This window comes from Arvicola amphibius, chromosome 11, assembly GCF_903992535.2.
Source record: "Arvicola amphibius chromosome 11, mArvAmp1.2, whole genome shotgun sequence".
Classification (NCBI taxonomy): domain Eukaryota; kingdom Metazoa; phylum Chordata; class Mammalia; order Rodentia; family Cricetidae; genus Arvicola; species Arvicola amphibius.
In genome coordinates, this window is record NC_052057.2 from 46,910,409 (window position 1) to 46,916,284 (window position 5,876).

The 5,876-nt window shown below is 43.3% G+C and overlaps 1 non-coding gene across 1 annotated transcript; it reads right to left on the bottom strand.

Annotated features, from left to right (window-relative positions):
* Positions 1-5,089: 5,089 nt before the first annotated feature.
* LOC119826949 lies at positions 5,090-5,263 on the bottom strand. Its single transcript, XR_005287512.1, has one exon. It is a non-coding gene; the product is annotated as a small nucleolar RNA SNORA81 (small nucleolar RNA).
* Positions 5,264-5,876: the final 613 nt, after the last annotated feature.

A 5,876-nucleotide genomic window follows, 5' to 3' on the forward strand; every position in this document is an offset into this window, starting at 1 on the left:
GTGCCTTGCCCTTGAACTCATGATAAATCTAGTGTTCAATGCCGTGGGCTGTAAGAGTCTTAATTCAACTCAGTATTACGAAATGATTTATGCATGTGTTTCTTTTCCGGTTGCTATGACAAAATGCCCGACCAAGGCAGCTTGAGGAAGAGTTGGTTTGGGCTCCCAGCTTGAGGGGCTGATGGGAAAGTCACAGCTGCAGCGTGAGGTGGCGACCACACTGCGCCTATAGTCAGACAGTAGAGACAGATGAATGTCAGCTCCTCTCCTTCTCTCATTTTTACCCGGCATAGGGCCCTTGCCCATGAAGTGATGCTGCCCACATTTAGGGTGGGTCTCCCCACCTCAGTTAACTCTCTCTACACATGCCCTCACATACATGTCCAGAGGTCTGTCTGCTAGGTAACTCTAGATCCTGCCATATTGGCAGTCTTAACCATCACATTTACCGATTTTCCCTTCCTCTTATGACAAAGAGCTCAGGTAGGGACTCAAAGGTGGCCAGGTTCTGCCTTGAGCACCACCCTTCCATGCCCTTGCATCAGTCCGTGGCTCCCCCTTTTCTCCACAACCTCTTCCCAATCTCCCCTCCTAAGACCACCCTTTAGGATGGTGGCCTCCTTACCAGCCTTTAAGCTGTTCGGCCTCACACCTCCAATTCTGTAACTGAGTCCCCTCTCCTGTTCTAAGGAGCCATACAATTGTCTGTTTCCTGGACACCTCCCTGAGGCATCAACTAATCCTCATGATGTTGCTGGGCCCCCGGAGATCTCCTCCCAGGCTCCCATTCTTCTTCACCTCCTCCTGAGTTCCCAGCACTTGTGACACTGGGCAGAGCTGGAGACCTGACATTCTGCGGGCGCCTTACACCCCAGGTCAGCTACCAAATCCTGACAATGTTGTCTAAAGAGTCTCCGTTGTTTCCCTACAGCACAGATTGCTACCTCAGGTTCTGCACACCACCTTCTCTCGCCCTAGGACACATCCTGTGTGTCCATTGTAGAACCTGGATTCTAGAATGATCTCTATCAAGTTCAAATTTGCTTTTATCACTCCCTGGCTTTATATCTGTGATGATGTGAATGAGATTGTCCCCCCCCCCCATAGGCTTGTATATTTAAATACTTGGTCACAAGGGAGTGGCACTATTTGAAAAAAATTGGGAGGGGTGGCCTTGTTGGACTTGTAGCACTGAGGGGTAGGCCTTGAGGTTTCAAAAACCCCATTCTAAGCCCAGAGTCTCCTCCTTCCTGCTGCTTATGGGTTCAGATGTAGAACTCTCAGCTCCTTCTCCAGCACCATGTCTGCCAGGTCTGCTGCCTTGCTTCCTGCCATGCTGATAATGGACTAAATATCTGAAACTGTAAGCAAGTCCCAATTAAATGCTTTCTTTTATAAGAGTTGCCTAAGCCATGGTGTCTCTTCACAGCAAAAAACCAAAAAACTGACCAAGACAGTAGAAAAAACCCCTCAATGCCACCCCTTCATCCTCGGGTTACCATCCAAACCTCAGTCCCAGCACAGCCTGGTACATTCAGCTCTTCCCAGAGTCTGTGAGTTTCTTGGAGGCAGGGACTGTCTCTGTTACCCTCTATACAAGTTTTTGTTTTTTAAAAATCTTTTGTAATTTCTTTCATGAATACAATGTATGTATATCATAAGCACCTGATACTTTTCCACTACCTTCTCCCAGAACCTCTTCCAATTTCATTTTTCCTCCTCCTCCCTGAGTCTAGTTAGTTAATACTGCTTGTATGCACATGGATACTGGGCTATCCACTGGAGCTGGGATAACCAACCATAGGCAATGACCTTGAAGAAAACTGCCTCTCTCTTCCCTGTACCAACAGCTCCTCAGGTTGGGGTGGGGGCTTGTGAGCACGTCTCATCCACACTGGAATGTCGGCCAGCTAGATCTTGTGTTGGTCTTGTTCAAGCCAGCACAGCTGCTGTCATACGCAGGGATACTGTTTGGCAGCGATCCTCTGACTTTTGCCTCTTACTGTCCCTTCACCCCTACTTGTCAATGTTCCCTGAACTTGAGCGGAAGGGGTATGACATAATTATCCTATTTAGGGCCAAGCCTATGAGTTACTTTTCCTTTCAGCCATTATTGAACCAAGCAGGTCCATCACTCCTGTGTTAACTCTGCATTCCATGCAGATGCCCAGTGATGTGGCTTTACCATTTTGTTTTTAATGTTTTGTATCCTGGTAGGCTTCAAAGTTTGATGGAAGAGGCCAAGGCACTTAAACTCTGATTTATTTCGATTTCTCACTCCCAGGATATTATATAGTTTAAAAACTCCTTTTTTAAAAAAAAAATAAATCCCACTGTTAGGGATTGTTAAGTCTCCTCTATTGACTTTTTCATCTGTGCCTTATTTCTCAAAATATTATTGACATCCCATTCATTTTACAAATAATATAGCACTGTTCTTCAGTTGACATGGCTTCCAAATTCTCTTGTTCAATTGATTTCAGATAAAAAAAATCTGGGGGAAGTATCATTGTTTTATATTGGGGACTTGAGCAGCACAGATTTTTTTGTATCCAAGGGCAGCCTTAGAAACAATCCTCTGGGGTACCAAGGGATGGCTGCATGCTGAAAACTTCAAATTGGGAGCTGCAGAAATGGCTCAGTGATGAGACCATTGGCTACTCTTTCCAGAGGACCCAGGTTTTATACCCAGCACTGACATGGCAGCTCACAACTATCTATACCTCCAGTTTCAAGGGCTCCAATGCCCTTGCCTGGCCTCTACAGGCACTCTGTACCCATGGTGTATAGACATACCTGCAGGCAAAACAACCATGCACATAAAATTAAATATTTAAAATAACTTTTCATATTGTATGCATCAGTATATGTTGCTATCCCAGCATTTGAGAGGCTGAGACAACCCGGACTGAGTTCAAAGCCAGCCTGGGGCATATAGCAAAGTTTTACCTAAAGGAAGAGGCAGGAGAAGGAAGTGGGGAAGGGAGGGAGAGAGGGAAGGAGAGAGAAAGAAAGTAAAAAGAGTAAAATATCAACAATAGAACAAGTTCAAGAAAATGCCCAAGCAAAATGTCCAGATTTAATGGCAAGGATTTCGTTCTTGGAAGTCTTTCTTCTTGAAGTCTTCATAAATGGCAACACAACAGCACAAAGGGTTCTTTCTAGTTACGTCTTGACAGTTGGTCAGTAAACGTATGGTTTTTAGAACTTATTTTAATGTATATATGTGTATGTTTCTCTGTGTGGTTGTGTCCATGAAGTCCAGAGGACAGCACTGGATGTCATCTTCAGGAATGTCAGCCATCTCCTGTGAGACGAGCTCTCTCACTGGCCAGGGCTCGCCCACCAGGTCAGAATGGCTGACCAGTGAGCGCACTGTTAGGGAGAAAAAATGCAATCCGAGGATTTGGGGAAAATAATCTTGAGACATAGTGTCAAAATGATCACGATTGTTAGGCTTTTTTTAAAACTTGATTTTGCCATCAGTGTTTCTTTTCTTCTTTCTTTTTCCAAAGAGTCTTGTAATATCAGCCACGGCAAGGAAACGTTTAAACAGCTGTAATATCAGCCACGCCAAGGAAACGATTAAACAGCTGTAATATCAGCCATGGCAAGGAGACGATTAAACAGCTGTGGCACACAGAGATATTCTGAGATGAAACACGTCTCAGAAGACGACAAACAATTCTTTCTCTGTGTGCATGTTTCTATGTGCTTTCATGTCTGTATGTGTTCACATGTGTAAACATGTATGTGAATGTATATAGAGACCAAAGGGATATCTTTTATCTCTGTATACGTTTCTGCATGTGCCTTAGTGTATGTAGTGTTCACATGTGTACACATACATGTGTGTGCATGTATATAGAACCCAAAGGACAATTTTTTTCTGTGTGCGTGTGTTTCTGTATGTGCCCTCATATGTGTATGTGTTCACATGTGTACTCATACATGTGTGTGCATGTATATAGAGACCAAAGGACGGCCTCAGGTGTCATCCTCAGGTACTTTAAGCACTGTTTTTTGAGACAGGGTCTACACTTCACCAAGTAGTCCAGTCTGGCCACCTAGTAGCCATCAGCGTCCACCCATTCTCTGCCTTCCCAGCTCTGTGGTGACCAAGTGCAACCATACACATCTTTCTGCTTTCATGTACATTTAGAGGTGGAACTCAGGTCCTCACGCTTGCAAAGAAGCATTTTAACAACTGAGCTATCCCCAAACAATTCTATTTGAAATGTAAAATAATTGCTTTGGGTGGATAAGACAGTCTTTTTCTGTAGCCCGGAACTAAGGCTTTTACTCAGAATATGGTCTAGGGCAGCCTCAAACATGGAATCTTCTGGCTTATGCCTCCTCAGTACTGGGTTCAAAGGTTCGCTGCACCATGACCCTGCCAAAGCACACGATCGTGCTGTCAGTGTTTCAGGTGGAATTCAAATGGACTTTTGAACAATGTAATGATGCAATGGCTTCTTTGTAGAAGACGTCGGAAAAGGTCATCTCAGTCTGTGGGTGTGTGCGAGGTCCCTTCAGCTCATGCAGACATCAGACCCAGAGGGCAGTGTGGAGTGTGCTATTCTGACTATCGTTCTCCTATGATGGGGAGAATCAGGAATCATGTGGGGCTGCCCTTGGACCAATCACTGTGCGCTCCGTTTTCTGAGCACCTGCTATGTTCCAGGCACTATTTTCTAGACCAGGGGTCAGCAAACTACAACCCAGGGACTATAGAAGACCAACTGCCTTTTGGGGAGTTTTGAATCTAAAGCTAAAAATAGTTCTATTTATTATTATTATTATTATTATTATTATTATTATTATTATTATTATTATAGATTTTGTTAGAGAAAGGTAACTCTCAAATCTAATTTCTGGGCCAGAGAGAAGGCTTAGTAGGTGATGGCTGCTGCCAAGTCTACTGACCTGAGTTCAATCCCCAAGACCTACATAACAGAAGAGAGAGTCAACTAACAAGTTTTCCTTTGATATATACTCATAGTGGCATGTGTGTCTCTGCCCCCATATGCACACTAAATAAATGTAAATAAATGAATTTAATTTTCAACCTTCTTTTAAAATTTTAAAGACACATTTCACCAAATCTTAAGACACTGGACATTAAGAAAGAGGTTCACCACACCCAATCTTTAGGGTTCAATGCAGCCACTTCTCTTCCTCTGTGTACTCTCTTAGCATTATTACAAAATCCAAGACAAAATCCCACTTTTTGAAATTATAGCACCCCACTTAACAACAAAGTTACTTATATTCTTTTAATGTTTGGAGGGAAAAAAAATCAAAATTTCATGACACTTAAAAGTTCCATCATACACAGATCTTCATGTCCATAGAGGAAGTCCTGTCAGAAAACGGCCACCGCTGTCTGAGGCTACTCTCAGCTGGAGAGGCAGAATATCAGTGACAGAGACCATGTGACCAGTTAAACCTAACATATGTATCAGCTGGCTCCTTGCAGAAAAATGACCCAGTCCCTCTTTTAAGCACTTGACATGTGCTGGACACACCAAAAATACAGCTTACCTCCAAGTAGGAGAGACATGCGATAAATAACATACATCATTTAAAAAGAAGAACAGTATATTTGTAGGTGGTTATCAAGACAAACAAAGGGGCCAGAAATGCAAGACAGGAGCATAAGGTCAAAGGAATGCAGGATGAACATTAAATTCCATTTTTATGCTTTCCCAGCTATAGCTAAAATCTCACCTAAGCCTACAGCAGTCATTTTTTAAGTCTTAAAACAAATTCATGCTACAAGAAATTTGCTATGGCCATACAATTAAGAAACTTCTCCAGGAAGGAATATAAGGGAAAGTGGGTTGGATTTCTACCCAAGGAAAGTGGTTGCCTGC